The sequence below is a fragment of the Cryptomeria japonica genome, chromosome 10 (assembly GCF_030272615.1).
Source record: "Cryptomeria japonica chromosome 10, Sugi_1.0, whole genome shotgun sequence".
NCBI lineage: Eukaryota > Viridiplantae > Streptophyta > Pinopsida > Cupressales > Cupressaceae > Cryptomeria > Cryptomeria japonica.
In genome coordinates this window covers 317,654,292-317,674,858 of record NC_081414.1, presented here as the reverse complement: position 1 = coordinate 317,674,858, position 20,567 = coordinate 317,654,292, and positions in this window count along the sequence as shown.

The window sequence follows — 20,567 nt, the reverse complement described above, 5'->3', positions numbered from 1 at the left end:
TAATACCACCTGACAGTCGTGAAAATCATTGTGTGGTTGTGCCTCCCAAACTTTGAGGAAAGAGGCGCATCAGATATGTGTCCTCATAGGCCACCTCTAAGCAAGCAGAGTGAAATTCTCGTACATGGTCCTTAGGATCTCCTTTGCCTCTATATTTTTCAAATTTGGGTGTTTCGAACCCTCGTGGAAAAGGTGGCATAAGCACGTTCCTATCAAAAGGATAGGGACAAATGTCGTTAAGTGAGAATCAAGTGGTCTTCACACCACTGTTCAGTTGTTGGGCAAGATTTTCTACTTGTTGCCTCAACATGTCTATTTCTGAAGGAGGAGAAGGAGGTGGAGGATTCCCTTGATGATTAGGGCCATAGCGGAAGTAGTCTCTACCTCCTCCACCATCATGATGGCTATGTTGCTAAGATATTTGTTGTAATTGTGTTGTATCAAAATTGGAGGGAAGTTTGGCACCCTCTTGAGCGAGTCTTAAGAAATGAGCATTGGCATTATTTCTAAGAATTTCATCAAAGAGTCTGTTGAATTTTGGATCATGTTGTGTTCTTTCTATATCTTTAGGAGTTGGAGTGTTGGGTTCTTCATCATTAGTGCCTCCTCCAAAGGCCTCATGAAAATCATTGAGGTTTTATTCCTCCTCTTTAACTTCTGGTTGTCAATTTCTCATTGATCTTGTTTGAGCCATGTTTTAAAAAGTTGATGTTTGTTAAAATGACTATGAGGTGGTGATGAAATAATTGATGGAAGACAAGTTTTTGTGAAATGTTTGGTGGAAGATAGATCTCTAATACAAGAGGTTGGATGTCAACAAAGTTCTTTGTGAATTGCTTTTGTGTTTTTCAATAATTTGATGCGATGAGGTATAGCAAGGTTTGAGATGTGTTACAATCCAAGCTACCTAGTAATGAGAGGATGCACTCATAAACTAGTTTTAACCTATCTAGATGTGTAGAAATGCCTTGTAGGATGATTGATCCTGGATGTAGAGACACCCCAAAAGTGATTTGTTGGTTTGTTTAAGCAATATCTGAAAGGACAAAGGACAATACCTCTTTGTGTTGAGAGTTGAGTGAATTTGTGATGTTTGGATGTGAAAGTGGATAGAATATGTGTCTTGATAAAATTCTTCCATTATGAAGGGGGTTTCTACTTCTTCCTCTCTTACAGGGGTTGGTGGTTCCTCTCGAGCTTCGTTGTATGTGATACAAATTTTAAGAAAGAAAGCAGGATTGATCTTGCCCCCTTTATTTTTGTGATAATCAAAAGCTATATACTAAGTGACACCTCTATTGCTCAAAGGCTCTTTGTAAAATTTGTTGGATTTGCCTTGAAAGTACAAATGCATATGACGAAAGAATACTCTATGTGAGAGAAAGAGTTGTCTATTGATATAGAAAAATTTCCTTTTCTTGATAAAAGCTTTTGAACCAAGTTGTCTCTTCTTCAATTTGGTCTTTTGATGAATATTTATTTTTCTCAAGATATGAGTGATGGTCATACAAACTGATCAATGTTCCAATTGTTGATGTAGATTTGTTTATCAATGTTGATGTAGATTTGTTGGTAATGTTGATGTAGATTTGTTGGATGGATACTTTGTTTCAATTGTTTTGAATCCTTTGACAAGAAAACACGGAAAGCACACAAACATATAATCTTGCCCCTTTTTAATAAAGGCACAACAAGTGTGGGTCTAAATCAACCCAATCATGAACTCTTTGATCCTTTATAGATGTATGTAAGTTCCCAAGGCCTAAAGTTGACCCAAATTTTTACTGGTCTAAAGCAAGACAAAGACAACACAAACACTTTTTATCCCTAAGGTCATGGCCAGTTGCAATATTTTCAGCCCACATCTTGATATTTCTTCGACTTTGGTACTACATATCTTATGTATCCCGCTGTGGCAGGTAAGGATGTGATATACTAAGTCTTGCGTGAGCATAATAGATAAATTATCCCTATGATGGGGGAGTCACCACTTTTATCAAGCTACAAGTAGCCTTTCAGAAAGCCTTGTTTCTACTCAAGAAAATATGTATGGTGAGTATCTTGGGAGCAAAACCATCTATGCTCTTGCACTGAACTTTTCACAAATATCCTCAATCAATAGAACGAGTGGGCTTCTAAAATAAGAGGCGTCTAGTAATGTTCAATGTCTTTGGACGTAAGTTCATTATGTAGTGACTCACTTAAGAGCCTTGTAACTCACGGTGGGGCCCGTATGTCCTTTCGGCAAGTTACACTGTATGAACAGCTACACCCAAGGCTACAACTTTTGCTCTCATTTGATTTCTATAGCGGCTCGAAGGATTTGCTGCGCAAGGTCATCCCAAGAGTGATGTGTCTCTTCGTAGGCCTCTCTTAAAAATAGAAAATTTAGAGCGTTACTAACACTTTTCTCTTGCACCTAGGACCACAAGAGCCAAGGGAGAGGATAATGTGTGTTAGAAATGAGACCACTCTACAGATTTTCACAAGCGTGCCAAACACAAAAGAAACTTGTTCTTTTTAACCTTTTATTGCAATATGATCTATTTGCTATTTGGGGATTTTGCTCCAACAGACGTGATGTTCTTTTTATTCCACAAAGCAATTTGTTTTCTAACTAGGAAAGTGAAATCCTGGTCAACAAAATAAAAGCACATTTGCTTAAAATAAATTCGCTTTTGCAAGTAAATGGACAAGTTGTTTGTTCTTTTTATAGCCCAAATTTGAAGTGTGAATTTGCAAAAAGAAATGTTAAGTTTGTTGTGAATTTCAGCTCTTGCAAATGATGTTCTTTTCAAGCCCAAAAGACAAGTTTTGATTTTTTTTAAACACCAAACTTAAAATGTGAGGTTCTTTTTACCAAAATGAAGAAATGTGAATTATTTTTAACCAAATTTAGAAAAGAAGTTAAAACAAAACTGAAATCCTAAATTAAACTCCTCCAACCTACAAGAAATCGTTAAAAAACTGCAAGTAAACAAGTTAGAAAAATCCAAGATTTTATGTGGGCTTCCACAAGCCTAAGTTTGTTTTTTTTCGATTACAATTTTGAGCTCTTTGTTACAAAAACACCACTCTGTGAGAACACATAAGTGCTACTTCGGACAATAGCACTGAAGTACTCTCAAAAGCGCAAAACTAATAACAACAACGCTAATTTAAAATATTTGACATAATTAAAGAACTGACAGACAGAGAGCGCAAAAGCGCTAGATTATTGCAACACCGTTGATTAATGAACAAAAGGGCTAAAACTCTATCTAAAGCGCTAAAACTATAACTAAAGCACTAAAACTCTAGCTAAAGCGCTAAAACTCTTATGACAAGGGCGCCAAAATGCGAGACAAAAGCGCTAAAGTGCAACCTGTGTGTGAACATTCAAGAAAATCACCAAAAACAAAAGTTAAAATCAAAATCAGAAGGTTGCATCTTCGACTCATGTCGAGTTCACCAAATGATGCACTCTAAAAGGGGTACAAGGCACAAAAGACATAGTTCAAACGTTAATAGATTAGTCACAACCAAAACCAAATACGAATGAACCTAAAACCCTTAACATGTACATCAAGAGAGATATAAATCACACAATAAGAAGCATGCATAAACGAAAAAGGGAAAGAAAACCCCCCAAGATGCTCCCCAAAATGCTCATGGATGTTCCTCCCTTGTTCCTTTCCTCTCCAAGTCCCACATGAGTGTAGCTCTCAACTTTTTGCACTATTCATGGATTCCATATGAAGATTCAAGATGGTTGTGAAAATGAAAATAAATGCTTATGCAAGTGTGAATGATTTACTATGAGAAAGCACCTAATTAGTCTATGTAAATATTAGTATAATAACAATGCAAATGCTTCTTAATGCTCTCTAAAATGACTATAAGTTTGATGCACAAAAGACTTCTGATTTGAAAATGAAGAATAAGAGCTCTATTTATAAGGGAAATAGGGAAATGGATGGTCAAGATTGAGTAATCTTAACAAGGGTCGGGATTGATGGGTTTATGATCCATGTGATGGTTTTCAACCCAATCCCATGATGACAAATGTCAACATGAGATGGCTTGAGAGGAGAGGGAAGAAGCATTAAATGCTTGAGATAACATGAAGGTTACCTTGGGAGGGTTTGGTTAGGCTTGAGTTAGTGAATAAAGCCTTTATCTAATGAATAATGTCTTTATCCAATGGATAAACTCTTGTGCAAGAGTTAATGGGGATAACCATGGTCAAAGCAATGAATGCTTGAAGAGACCCATGAGTTAATTGAGGATTTAGTTAGAGGGAAAACCTCTAACCATGTGGGTGAGTTGAGTTTAACCATTAATGATTATGTAAGAGCCATAAATGGTTTAGAAGACTTTGGGGTTAACTTGTTGAAGGATAAAAAGCCTTTAATGCATTTTAAAGACTTTGGAGGCTTTGAGAAGTGACTTCTCTTTGCTTAGGAATGTGACAATAATTAGGGAGGGGGATTGGGCTAATTTGGAATGGATTAGAAGAATCTAGAAGGGGTTTAAAATGCAAGTGGGTTTGGTGGGTGAGAGAAAATAAGATTTTATTTAGAAATAAAATCTATTTATTGATGCAACTTGCATTTGTAGGAGAATGCAAGTTGGGGGGGGGGGGGGAGTTTAGAGATTTTAAATAAATATTTATTTATTTATTTAAATGAGGAAAGGGGTTAAATTAAACAAATATGCTTTATTCATTTAATTAATTGTTAGAGTATGGTTTAATGAATTAATTTAAATATATTGAATAATTTATTTAATTAATAGGAGAAGAGGTTCAAGATGAATTAATTAAATATTAATTTAATTAATTGTTGATTAATGGTTCAAATAATCAAATAGATATTAAATATTCATCTAATTAATTGTCTACACAACCTATTCTTCATCCTTCTATAATTAAAGTCTTTTCTAGCCTTAAAAAACCTCATTGTAACTCTTCTCATTTCTTTATCCATTGCCTTCTTTATAGATTGAGGTAATAGAATACCTTCCAATGGTTAATGAGAATTTGTAACTAGATTTATGAGAACCTAATTGTCATTCATGAACTGTAATCATTTGTTGAGCCAAGTGCATTAGAACAATTTTATCAGATGGATACCTTAGAAGTATGAAAAGTTGATCATCAAAACATTCCACCCTAAGGTAGGTGAAGGTAGGAAATTGTAAGAACATACACCCATATTGATTGACAAAATTCCAGGCCTCATCAGATATTCTCTTCTTTTGTAGATCTTTATTGAACATGCACGTGTAATAATAAAAAAAAGCATCATTAACTCTGATGAAATGGTGCAAAGTATTCTTTAGAACTAGTTGGGAGTAATACTCATGATCTGGAACCTATATTCTATCTCCCTCCATGGATAACCCTATAAAATGCCTCATAGAAGCTGCAACATACATCGAGTATGAAGTCATATAAAACTTCAAAGTGGTTGGTACCTTGGAGAGTTAATCACAAAATGCATCACTTGTATGTTTGCCCTAGAATATATTTTCCTTATTTTGCCTAATGATATGGATATATTGATACATACATTCATGATATATATCAGAGACATGAAGACCTTTCAATCTACTGAGAAGAGTGATTGAGACATTCACTTCTTTTATGAAATCACTTCGATGTATGGTCTTGGGCCATTCGACAATAGTGGGTCTTGGAGTTTTTAGCTAGTTATCATTTATATTCCTTCGACACTTGTCTGAGTGCTTATCATAATAAGCTTGGGTTGTTTGCATATCTATTTTAGCATATTTGTCTATACTTGGACATTTGAAGATAGTGTCAAAGATATCTTCATCCAATCTGATGACCTTCTTACCATCTACATCCTTTACACTTCTACTCTCAGGATAAAAAATTACAAATTATGGATCTCGTGTAGACATGAGAAAAGATGAAACCAAATGAATACTATTGTTAATGGTTGAATCCATTTTGTAGTACTGTTGAGGCTCTTTGACTTGTTTTAGAAAATCCTCAAGATCCACATGACCTATTTTAGTGTCTAATATTATCTATGTTTGATGACACTGAAGAAGGCAAAAAGACTAGATGAGGATCCTGCTTTTTGAACTCGTGGTCCTCTTACTAGGAGACGACTTTGTCATCTGTCCAGAAGTTTAAACTGCAACATTATTTGGAACAAATCTTCCAGAGTTAGATGACAATCACCATCACATTCTGAAAAGAAGCCCTTGAAAAACACTTCTTCAAGTTGAGTAACTTGCTTGAAGAAGATCATTTGCAGTCAGTGGATTCAAAAACCCAAATTTCACCTTAAAGATAAAATGGTGCAAATCGGACTTATAATACTAATTTAGAGTGAATACAAATTGGGCTTGAATCTAAAATGGTGTAGTTTAGAGTTATAACTTTGAATACACTATTTTTACAAATGACCGACTAGTTGTAGTTCGAGGTTATAACTTTGAACTACACATGGGGAAATTCTTTGGGTGTGGTTTGGGGTTATAACCTTGAATTACACCATTTGAAATTTCAAAAGTATTTTGGTGTAGTTCAGAGTTATAACTTCGAACCACACATAGAGAGGAAAAACAATGATGTAAGTTTGAAGTTGTAACTTCGAACTACACCCATATGAGAGGACTTTGGTAAAATGCGTAGTTCAAAGTTACAACTTTGAACTACACTACAGGTGTGTAGTAAAAAATGATCATGTAGCTTGGACTGACAAGTCCAAACCACATGTGTTAACCACAATGCAAGACAATGGGTGTTGTTTAGAGTTTCAAATATGAACAACACCAAAACTTGAACAATGAAAGGGAAAACAAAGGAAATGAGGTCATTCAAAGTTTTGAATTCGAATGACATCAAAACCATTAAAGGAAACAACAAAATAAAAACAAAGAAAATAAGATTCAACACATGAAACACATAAACCTGAATAATATCGAAACAACAAGGGGTTTGTTTTATCAAAACGTAAATGAAAACAAAGGAAGGAAGAAGAACTAGCTTACCCAAAAATGAGGCGCTAAAAATCTGATTCCTATGTGGTGAATTGATCACCAAAGATGTAGATGATGTTAGGGCACGATTCAACAAGAGAGCACGAGGAGGATGACACAAAATAATGAAAATGGAATGCAAAGTGAATGACATAAAAAGAGAAAGAAACCAATCTGAAATCGAACACATCAATTAAATGCAAGTCATGCCAACCATTAATACATTTTAGTGTTACAAATGTGAAATACATGAACATGTGTATTTTGACTTTATAACCCCAAAATGCATGAAGTCTAAAAACACGTGCAAAATTAGAGTTTAAGTCCGAAAATACACAAAAATAAAAACTAACTCCTCAAAACTCTTTGTCAATCTTTCAAATTGACAACTTTGAGACTCAAATTGAGATGATTTCTCGAGAACCAAAACGTGAACAAGGAAAATGGAAATTTACCTCAATCAACATGCTTAGAGCACGTGGGCTACAAATTGGACAAAATTTGTAGGGGTTATCCCATGTTTTCACCAAAGCTGAAATTAGGGATAAAAGCTAGGTTAAGGATTAATATTAAGACAAAAATATAAAAAGAAGAAGAAATATTAATGGTCAAGATTAAATTTATTAACCATAATCTATTTCATAAGTTAATTGTTTGATTATATTGTAAAAAAAATTACAGTATAAAATGAAGAATTCTAGGAGATTTATTAGGAGGATCTAACTATTGATATAGGGCTAGGATTTAATTAGGGTTCAATGAGGATTAGAGGTAAGGTTAGGGATATGTTTTAATTAGGGTTAGGGTTCAATTATGACTATGATTAAGATTAAAGTTAGCATTAATGTTAGGGTCAAGGTTCAATTTGATTTCAATTAGGGTCACGGTTCAAGTTCTATGATAAAAAATAGGATTATGATTATGTTTGGGTTTCAAATACGATGAGAGTTAGGGTTCAATTATGGTTAGAATTCAATCAAGGTTAGAGTCCTAGTTTAATGAAAAGGCTTTGCAAACTTTCAAGCAAATGTAATTAGTAGGTGTGAAGTCGAATTGTACAACCTTTGTATAAACATCCTTTTGCTATGTCAAAACTATAAATATTTCTTGTCGTCTAGGCACTTTAAAAGTGAAAGATTCAACTAGTAATTTTGCTTACTATATTGTGTGTCAAAATAGATATAATATTTGATTAATTTTTACAAGTATTCTTGCCTGCAAATGGAAGTAGGTCTAGATCCATCACCTTAATAATATTGATTGTTTTCAAACTCTCAATTTTCTAACATTCTAATTTCATTTTAGAAATTTTAATGATTTTTTTATTCTACTAAATGTAAAGTTGTGTTATATGTTAACACCAATTTTTCCATAAATCTTGTCACTTTATATTAATTGATTTATTATTTTATTTAATTTTTATATTATGATAATCTACTAAATTATTATCTTACTTTAGTTAATTAAATAATTATAATGTAATTTTTAAATTGTATAATTTTTTACCCTTTAATATATTATTTAAAGTATATTTTACTACCATACCTTGTTATGCTGAGAGGCATCTACAATGACATCAAAATGTCCATAAACAAAAATTAAATTTTTAAACAATTTGACATGCAAATGAAGGGTAAATACATGAAATATGTCATGTTTCAGCGTTTGTGGAGTAGAACCCTCGACACTTGTCTCCAACTAGATTCACTGCCTTTTGCATGCAAGACTTTAATGGATTTGTATTCTTGGTGTTTAGTATTTTAAAAGAACATTTATTTTACAATGATTCTCTTCTATTATAAATATCTCTTGGCATATTTTACATATATTTTTACGCCGAAGGCATCTCTTATATGAGATGCACCGGCTGACTTTACAAATCAATGGTTGAAAATTATTTAGAAGTAATGCAAGATTATTGCATTAATCTTCATCATTCGTTTTCTATCATTTTAATTGGTTGATTTCCTTTTTGTCGGCTTGCAGTTATTGAATGTGACATTGTGCCCTGTCTTCTCCCACACAGCTGGTACTATGTACTTTCCTACTTATGCCTTTTGACAACCCCATTAATTCTTCCCTTTTTCTTGCTTATTCATCTTTGTTTGTTCTCTAACACTTATATTACTAAAATAATGCACTTTCTACTGAAGAGGTTTGCTCTTAACTTAGCTCAGAAATAACTGTTAACATAGGGAATTTGCATTAGTGTTTGAAATAAATCTGATTTTTTTATTCAAATAGAATTATCAAATCATTTTTACATTTTTAAATTCAATGTCAGTCTCTATTACATTTTAAAATTCAATGTTAGTCTCTGCTTGTAGTATCAACTACCCACATAACTTTCATGGATAATTGCTCGTATCCTTCTGTAAAATCAACATACACCAACAACACCAATGCAACTTTAAAAAAATTATTGAATGATTATTTCATGATGAACTATACTCTGTGACCAAATTAAATTTATTGTAGATTACAACAGAACATATTGTAGTAAAAAATGCATCCCTGTACAATACAATAAAGTAAGTAAGAAAGAAGATCAACATCCCAAAAAATCACAACCAATATTTTTAAAAAGGGCAATCCATATGCATACAACTAAAGTATGTTGCTCTGCATAAAGAAAACAAATTTTTTTTTTTAGTATTTTCTTATGAAACTCTCATTTTCTGCATCAAACTACTGATATTAAAAAAAATGGAAATGGAAACTCTAATAACAACAAAATCCAAACAACTGTACAAATAATTAAATATGTGAAAAAAGATGAAAGCAAATGCATTGTACCAAATAAGTAGAAATAATTATAATATGCACAGGAAATAGTTGTTGGCATATGCACACTCCAATGAGACATTGTATGTGATTGAAGGTTTTGTCATTGATGGCAACCTTGCAATCCTATGGCACCGGCAAAGGCATTATACCGGCATCAGCAGATCACACTCTACACCGGCACTCAGGACACCGACACCGGCACTGAAGAAATGAAGTATACCGGCACAGAGGCCGACAAGATTTTGTTATATTATATTTTGTTTATTATTGTAAAACTTTGTAAGCCGACTTGGCAAATTGTAAAATGACTCTTATATATAAAAGAGATCATTGTAGACATTTGATATAGGAGATGGAAGCATTAAGGAAAAATATTAGGCGGACCTATTATGCGAAATATAGGTTAAGGGGTTTATGTAAGCAGCAGAGCAACAACCGGTACTGGATCAGGCATTGAAGATGTTATTGTAAAGCAGTACAAGATATTGGATTTGTATAATCCTCATTGTAAGTCAGTGAGACTTCCCATTGAGCAGTGAGCTCTAGGCAGTTGGCCTTCCTGCATGTGCAGGCCCTTATTGTAAGTAATATTCTCTTATTGGCCAGTGAGTGAATATTGTGGGTCACAAATCCCACCGAGGTTTTTCCCACACTGGGTTTCCTCGTTAAAACCTTGTGTTATGGTGTGCTTTTCATGTGGATGTTCTTGATTCTGTTTATTGCATTATTTCTTGCACACCGGTACACTGTTATATTATGTTTTGCATGTTTTAAGTTAAGAAATTCTATATACCGGTTAGATACTGATTCAACCCCCCCCCCCCCCCCCCCCTCCTAGTATCTGTGGGATTCCTAACAATAGTCAATACAAAGAAATATATATATATATATATATATATATATATATATATATATATATATATATATATATATATATATATATATATATATATATATATATATATATATATATATATATATATATATATATATATATATATATATATATATATATATATATATATATAAAATTCTTAAAATAGTACTTTTGAGACTTTTGGGATATTGTGTGAATCCCATGTCATTGTACACATCTTCCTACGAAATCATGTTGCTTGCATTAAATTTATCTTTCTAAGAGATAAGCAGAGCTTAACATTTTTATTAAGAATTTCTCCAATTCCTTTGAGCCAAATGATTTGAGTCCCTGAGGCTCATGGATTCACTCAATAGTATATTATCCAAGCTTGTGGTTCCTTGTTCAATAACATTGTGAAATTTCTCGACAACTATGAAAATATATATATCATTGACAGATGCACAAATCATTTATTTGATGAGGAAAAGAACCAAAAGTAAAAGATCTAGAATTTGCCTCTCCATTTTAGATTGTGAATAACAACAATGTTTGCATCTCTAGTGAGGAGCTCCCATGTCATAGCTACATCTCCTAATGTTGCTGCGACCCTAAGAAAATTCTCCCTTCCCATTGCTTTCAGTAGTTTTTTTTTTCATAGAAAGATAGTCCTTAAGCAAAGAATTGGAGCTTAAACATTTTCCTGCAGAACCGATTCCAACGAAAGAAGCAAACAAAGAGACATGGAGACATCGACTTTGTTAGCACTTGAGCAGTTTGACATAATGCCTTGGAGAAATGTGATATTAAAAGAAATGCATTAAAAAATCAAACAAATGTAATGGACATGTGTAAATCCAAACTCATTGTTGCCAGCGTTCTGCCTGTTTGTACAGAAATGGAAACTTTTGAACAAGGAATAGACTTACATCAAACTGTTATGAAAAAGAGTATTTTGTGATCTTCTCTATGCATGGAAACTGTGGATGCACAGACAAGGCACGTAGACTGTTCAACCAAATACATGTGGAAGCACAGACAAGGCACGTGGACTACAAAACAAATGGAATCCATATATAATGCATAGGAAATTAATTTTTGTGTTGAACATCTATTACCTATTGGTTGCTTGGTATGCCTTTATGGCATATTGACATTTTAACACATTTCATTTTAAATTAAAAACTCTGAATTTTATTTTATTTTAAAAATTAAAAATTAAAAGTTTAATGTTTTAATATATATAATTAAAGTTTTACATATTATGTATCTGTATTTTAAATATTTTTTATTTTTTATTAAAATTTTAAATTAGATTTTTAGATATTTCTTAATTATAATATATAAATTATAAATATATTGTATAATTAATTAATTATAGATTTTAAAAGGTATATTATTTTTTATTTTTAAGAATTAAATAATTATTATATTATATTATATACTAAATATAATATATAAATAAAAAAATACTTTTCCACCTCCATTTAATCTCTATCTTCCTCTCTACCTTTCTTCCCTATTTCTACTTACCTCTACTTGCACTACTCTCTTTTCCACCCTATCTATCTGTAGTCTGGCAATGAAAATAAACAAAACGATACATTTAATTTGCATCACTCTACACATTTCCTTGGACTCGACTAAAAGTTTACTTGTCCTACACTAAGGACATGCATAATGAATGAAATACTGCAAATACTAAAAAAAAATGGAGGAGGTAGCCTGCGATAAGCAAAGCGATTTACAAGAAGACGCCTTCGACAAGCAGAGCAACGTTGCAAAGGCTGCGAGCCCAAGAAGAAATGTTAAATGGTGTACCGTGGAGGTAGATTGGGATGAATATGTCATCAAACGAACTGGTTTGGAGGAAAGTGATGGCAACATTGACCGGGAGATGAACTATCGCACAGAAGCAGGAAAGGGCTCTGCAGATGGCGTTCAAGAAATTGATTTATCCGATTGTATTGAGAATGAGAAGGAGATTTTTGACCAACATGCCATCATAGAAAAATTCTTAGGGCCCAAATTGCCAAGAAAAGATATTCAAGCATGGGTATTGGAAAATTGGGGGAATTATATTAGGGTTAAATTTTTTCCCAAGGGTTTCTTTGTGACGGTTTTTCCCTACGAAGAAGACAGAAACCACACCATTACACTCAAAAATTGGTTTCAAAATGAACATCCCCTGTACATCCAACTGTGGATTCTGAATTTTGACCCTACTGAGATGGCAACATATGACAAACCAAAGTGGATTCGCCTATATAACTTACCGATAGAATACTGGAGTGAGGTCTGTCTAGAGATGATTGGAAGATCCCTTGTTACGCTGTTAGAAATTGATGAAGAAATTGTGGAAGGGGACCTTTATACATATGCCAGACTCAAAATTGTAGCCATAAGAACAATTCCTTCTTCAGTGATGCTCTGCACCGCAGATGGGAATTGGAAGCAACAGATTAAAATTGAGAAGGAATTAGAGGTCTGTTCCCGGTGTGGAAGCAAATTTCACAACATTGCCAATTGCAAAATGTTTGTAAGGAAAGCTTATAAGCGCCCTGGGAAAAAGACAGAGCAAGTTTGGAGGGCGAAAGAAAAACCACAAGGACAGGAAATCCTATTTCTGGAAGGTCCAAAAATCAGTAATTGCAAGGAGGAACAGAATGTTTGTTCGTATACTCCCACTAATAACATCATATTGGGTGATGAACAAATCCCAGACAACAACAACGTGGTGTATGCAGTTGAGGAGCCGATGGTGGAGGAAGATTTGCAGATCTCAGAATTGGACACTGTTGAACAGGGAAGTGATGATGATGACCTGAACATCGTGGAACCAAGGCACATCAGTCAATCTGCGAATATCATACTCAGAAGAGAAAAAGCCACAAGAGGAAGGAAGAGTCACAAAACGGTTAGGGAGCAAAGGGAAAAGGAAAAGGAAAAGGGCATTGTTAGCATGATGAAATTTCTGAATTCGGACAAGGGAGGCAAGGCCTCCTTTGGGGGAAGATGAAGATGACCTCATGGAATGTCAGGGGCATATCGACCCCTAACAAAAAACGCTTGGTCAAGAGACCATGACCAAGTTAAACTTAGACGTTTTTTTTTACTACAAGAGACTAAATTGAACAGGGATAAGGCGTTTGAATTCATCAAATACTGCTTTAAGTGGGAAGGATTATTTCAAGATGCCAAGGGTTTGGCTAGAGGCTTGGGAATTTTGTGGAATGTTGCCAAAGTGGAGGTACATCCCATTGCTTCCTGTGATCACTGGATGGCATGCAATATTACTTGCAAATAGTCCAAGAAATCATTTCCATTATTTAATATATATGGCCCCTACAAAACGGAGGAAAAGTTAAGAGTCTGGAATGAGGTCTACAACCAAACAAGTCAAATGAATGGTGGTAAGGTCATTGTCGCGAGAGATTTCAATGCCATTTTAGACATTGATGAAAAGATGGGTGGGCTCCGGAAGCCCACCAAAGTGATGGAAGATTTATGGGATTTTATAGCGAAGTGTAAATTGGTAGATATCCATCCAAAGAATGGTAGATTCACTTGGACAAACAGAAGACTGAATTTTGCCAATATATCAGAAAGGTTGGATCGACTCTTGGTGGGGGAGTGGTGGATTAACGGAGATTATTCCTTAGAAACTAAAATTGTGCCTCAAGTTGGATCAGATCATTTACCTCTGTCTCTATCCATTGCACAAGAGGTGCGTAGTCAGAAGAATTATTTTAAATTTCAAAGCATGTGGTGGAGAGATGAAACATTCTTGGAAAACTTAAAGATTTGGTGGTTGGAAGGTAACATACACTCAGGCTCCCCTAGTTTTAAATTTATCAAGAGACTACAACACTTAAAAAATCAGATAAAGGATTGGAATAAGAACACATTTAAAAATATCTTTGGGGAGAAAGGCAAAATTGAGGAAAAATTGGCAAAAATGTAATGCAATTTGGCATGACAAATAAAGAGTATGAAATGGAAAAGGGCTTAAAAATGCAGTATATGGAAATTATAAAGAGGGAAGAAATTTATTGGAAGGATAAGTCTAGGGAGCTATGGATCTCTGAGGGGGATCTCAATACAAAATTCTTTCATGCATCATCAAAAGCTAGAAGGATTAATAACATAATTTGCTCGATCAAGGACAAGAATCAGATACTAAAATCCTTGGATACGGACATGGAACAAATTGCCCTTGAATACTTTGAAGACATGTTGGGCAACTCAGAGGAAGGAAATACAGGCACACAAACAGTCATGGAAGAAGTCATAGACCCCTTAATTTCCAGGTTTGACAGCGACATGCTCGTGGCTCCTTATTCTTTGGAAGAAATCAAATTGGCTACTTTCGCACTCCACCCACACAAAGCACCTGGACCAGACGGTTGTACGACGAAACTATTTCAAAAAAGTTGGGAATTTAGGGGAAAGGATATATGGGCAGTGGTGGAAGAATTCCAGAAAAAACACAAGTTTGTTAAGGAAATGAATCATACCATTATCTGTCTCATTCCCAAAAAAGTAGACTGTGACTCCATGTCTGATTATAGGTCAATATCTTTGTGCAATACTATCTATAAGATAATCTCTAAGGCTATGGCTGAAAGATTGAAGAAAGTGCTCCCTAAATTAATTTCAGAAAACCAAAATTGGTTTACTCCGGGTAGAGAAATTGCGGACAACATAATATTGGTGTCGGAAGTCATTCATTCACTTCATAAAGGAAGACTAAGAGGTATGATCGTTAAACTTGATGTAGCTAAAGCTTATGATAAAGTAATTTGGAGATTCTTGTGCCAAGTTCTTATCAAATTTGGGTTCCCTGATGACTGGATTGAATGCATAAAATTCCGCATTAGTATTGTTAAATTTTCAATACTAATCAATGGGAATGTAAGTGGGTTCTTTGAAGCCACGAATGGCATACGACAAGGAGATCCATTGTCTCTGTGATTGTTTGTGCTTATTTATGGAAGAGGTGTTGGGGAGATTAATCAAAAGGAGGCACCACAAAGACATATGGAAAGGAATCAAAGTCCATGATCAGTTTGAGGCAATCACACACTCACAGTTTGTAGATGATACTATCATTTTTGGTGAGGCTACCATACAGGAAGCTGTGGGTATTAAGAGCATATTGGAGGAATACACTTTGGCTTCGGGACAAGTTATGAACAAAGGGAAATCCTAGTTGTTCTTCTTCAATACTAATAAACAAATGCAGGGTAGAATTGCACAACTCCTGGACATAAACATTGCAGAGCTTCCAATCAAGTACTTGGGGGTGCGGATTAACAAAGGGTGTAGGCAAACACAAATTTGGGAAGATGTAATCAAATCTTGTCACACCAAATCAGAGAATTGGAAAAACAGATGGCTGACTCAAGCTGGCCGAATTACCATGATCAAGTCAGTTCTATCAACAATTCCTATATATAGCATGTCATGTTTCAAAATGTCATTTGCGGCTGGCAAAAGTCTGAACAACCTACTAAAGAAATTTGTGTGGGATGGAGCCAAAGACAACAAGAAAATTCCACTAATCAATTGGGACACTTTGTGCCTTGTTAAGGAAGAAGGGGGTGCTGGTCTTAGAAAAATGGAAGTACAGAATTGTGCTCTTGGGGCGAAGCTAGCTTGGAAAATGTGTAAGGAACCTCAGAAATTGTGGTGCAGACTGTTCCAAAAGAAGTATCTAGATACAGACAACACCAATAGAATCCTCATGATGGCTAATTCAGAGAGAGGGTCGACAACCTGGAATTTTCTATGGGAGAGTAGACACATTATCACAGATCATATATCATGGCAAATTGGGAACGACTGCACCGCACTGTTTTGGAGAGACTCATGGGATGGGTTTCCTACATTAGCAGATACATTTGAAGACAAGGGATGGGTGGACATGGTGGAGAATTGTGTAGGACGACATGTGTGCAATTACATGGAAAGACAAGTTGATCAAAATGGCATAAGAATATGGAGGAAAGTAGACATTGGGAGTCATACACTATGTGAACAATTATGGAAAGCAATTAAAGATAGGAAAATACCTGAGACTACAGAAGAAGATAACATAATTTGGTGTGCAACAAAATTAGGAAAGTACAACACCAAACTTGGGTATGAAGTACATAGACAAAGGGGATCCATTAACAGTTGGCCACATAAATTGTGTTGGAGTCGTAAAGTGCTCCCAAAAGCCGAGGCCTTCTTGTGGATCGCATTACATAACAAAATTCTAACTGGAGACAGACTAAAAAATATAGGCATCTCAGGCCCTAATCACTGTGTTATGTGCTGTGCGAAGGAAGAATCAGCAAATCATTTGCTTTTTTGTGTGTCTGATTGCAAAATTTTGTTGGAACTAGTTCCTTGAAAGTATTAACTAGGTGGCTGTTAAAAACGAAAGACACTGTGAATTCATTCTATCATGGCCAGTCAATTAGGAAACAAAATGGTGTGATTTATGGTTAATTGGCCCGTCCCTAATTGTATGGCACATATGGAAAGAAAGGAACGGGAGGATTTTCAAGGAGACATCATTCACATAGGGTAAGTTGGTGGAAAAGATCAAAACAACAATAGAAGAAGTAATGAATGGGAAGAAAATAATTGGAAGGGCTAAGATATACACTAACTGGGATGCATAGATGGAGAAGAAATGGGTCCTCAAAGAGCCACAAATAAATGTGGTCCCAGTAGAGTGCCATGATATAAGTACCATCAGATGGGCAACCCCTCCAAGGAGTTGGATAAAATTAAACTTTGACGGTGCTAGTAAGGGGAATCCAGGGGTATCAGGTATCAGAGCCATAGTCCGGGATGAACAGGGCAATATCCTTCATGGGCTGTTTGGTGGCATTGGAGTTGCCACAAACAACGAAGCAAAGATTTGTGCATTAGAGGCAGGATTACATCTCCATGTCAGGCAAGGAATTTCTGGAATCATAATTGAGGGCGATTCACAAATTATAATATCCGGGATCAGTCGACCAAGTTTTCATAATTGGCAGCTGAATAAATGGGGCCCTACAATAAAAGAGCATTTGAAGAGTATTGGGAGCTATGAGATTGGACATGTCTACAGAGAAGGGAATCAGGTGGTTGATTACCTTGCGAACCTCAGTGTGGGAGAATATGATGTTCCTGTTTACTTTTGCCAGACATCTGCAACGGAGGATATCAAAGGACAATGTCTGAAGGACTGCAGAAGATATCATCGACAGGGGATCGGGTAGCATGTCTATGATCATTTGGACTCTATCGCCTACCGGGACATTGTGGTGGCAACTTGATAAACATTGGAGAAGTATGAATCGGAGGTTGCGAGTAGGAAAAGTGTCTATTTGGCGATAGGATCACATGGCACTTGAGCAGCTCATCATGATGCCTAGAAATTGCTACTACATCGATAATGGCATGTTTGTAGAATGAGAGATCCTAATAGGATATGGATAGAGTGCACTTGATTGACATCACAAACCAACTTTATATGGCGAATTCATAGGGCAAAGGTAAAACAGGAAAGAGCGAGTGCGAATTTGGGAGTGTTGCAGAGGAATTTTTGGCAATGGCATATTTTGGAAGGGTCGGTTGTGTGAATTGTGAAAATGCATTGAATATGCAGTTGAGAAACCTGTTTTGCACTAAAGGTTATGTGTATGACTCAGTGCGGGGTCTCGTGGGCATCACTCTAAATTATGATAAACACTGGTGCGATGCTATGGTTTTGGAAGCCGTTCTCCTGCCACTAGTGGATATCATCGAGTCAAGGGAGCGTGTGGTTGAACTGTTAGCAGGATTCATAAAACCTTTTATTGCAGATAGTGTTGCCGATGCCATTCTGAGTATGGAGGAAGAAGTCAAAGTGAGCATTTTGAAGATATACTTCTAGTTTGACAACTACTTTCCCTCGGATTCAGAGGATGATGGCAATGGTGATGAAGATGGTAATGAGGAAAGGGAAGATAGTGAGGAGTATGCAGAGGATGTGGAATCTGTAGACAGTGACACCATTCGTGAGATGGCCCGAAGGGAAGTCTCGAAAGAAGAGCGGGAGAGATTGAAGAATTTCGGGGAGAATGCGTGGGAGATATTTAGGTGCGCGGTATTTAATGGAAACATGGAACCTTTTCGAAGGGTAACCGAGTCTGATGATTGGTGGCTTTCGGAGAACTCCACCCACAAAGCAATCAGCATTGGTGAATTTGCTGCTATAATCTATCAAGCCATCAAGGGGGCAGGTGTAATTTCAGGGTAATGTCGAAATAGTTGTAGGATATATTTGGATTAGTGCGGGATGATAACTTTTTGGATCCTTATATAAATCTAGGTGTGCATAGACAAGTGGGTCTATCTTGTCAAAAAACCATATGTAATTTTCATAATTTCAAGCAATATAGGGAGCTATCCCCACTAATGATAGCACTTATCTTAAAAAAAAAAAGAAAAAAAAAGGGCATGCATAATTAATTAAAGAAATTAAATTACAATTATTTTACACCAATGCTTCCCTATCTTCTTTGGTAGTACACATTTACACCAATGCATTTCTCAATTCAAGTGATTATGACCACATGATTATTGGGTTTGACACCTTGTCATGTCTTGTAACACTACACTTTCTTTAGACAACTACAAACAAAAAACCTTGTCGTTGAGGGATAGACTTCTTTATCCTTTGACGCTTCTCTCGCGTTCTAACATTACATTTGTTTCTCACAACTGCAAACAAAAAACCTTGTCATGGAGGGATCACACATCTTTATCCTTTTTGTGCAAGTGAATGGTTGTTGTGGGGAAGAAAGAATATATTCAATTATTATTATTTATTTTTATATAATGTAACTATTAAATACACTTGTTTTTAAATTGTGTTTATGCATAATATTATGTTGTAATTATATTTACTATATATTTTAACTTTTTAGATATTTTTCTATCTCCACATCTCCCTCTCACTTATTGTCTCTCTCTCTCTCTCTCACACACACACGCACACACCTTTATACATACACTACTTGTTTCTCCCTATCCCTCTCTATTGAGCTCTGTCTTCCCCCTCTCTCTCGCTCACTCACTCTATACCTCTCCCTAGATTACTTGTCAGGATCACCACCTTTCTCTCTCACTATTGCCCCCTCTATGTCTATCTCCCTACATTTCTCTCCTCTTCTTTATCGACATCTCATTATATTTACCTCTCTTATTTACTCCATCTCTCTCTAACTATCTCCCTTTCACTCCTCTTTATATCTCTCTACCTCTAGCTTCCTATATCTCCATTGCTCTCCCAATCCCTTTCAATCTCTTATATCTCCATTTATCTATATCACTCTCTCTCTATATCTTTTTCTCTTTCTATCCACATCTTTCTCTACCTCTATCTCTTTATCTTTCTATCTCTTTCTCTACCCCTTTCTATCTTTGTATATCACCCCCCCTCTCTCTCTCTCCTTGCATATCTCACTATCTCCTTATCTCTCTCTATCTGTATCTCTCCCTCTATCTCTCTTTATCTCTCTATTTATTTCTATATCTTCCTCTATCCCTCTCTCTTCCAGCTCCCCTTCTATATCTAGAATTGTCTCTCCCTATCCATCCATCTATATCCCTCTCTCTCCCTCTCCTCTTCCTAGACCTTTATATCTACATCTCCATATTTCTCCTTTCATCTCCCCCTCTATCTCTATATCGTTATCTCTCTATCTTTCTACTCCCTATCTCTTCCTCTCTCTACCTTTCCTAATTTAGAAATTTTATTTCAATCATGTACGTATTCCTATCTCTCTCTCTCTCTCACTCTTGTGCACACACTCCCCATTCCTTTCTCTACATCTCTCTCACTCACACGTACACACTCACTCCCTATTTCTCCTTCTCTATCTATCTCTCCCCCTTTTGT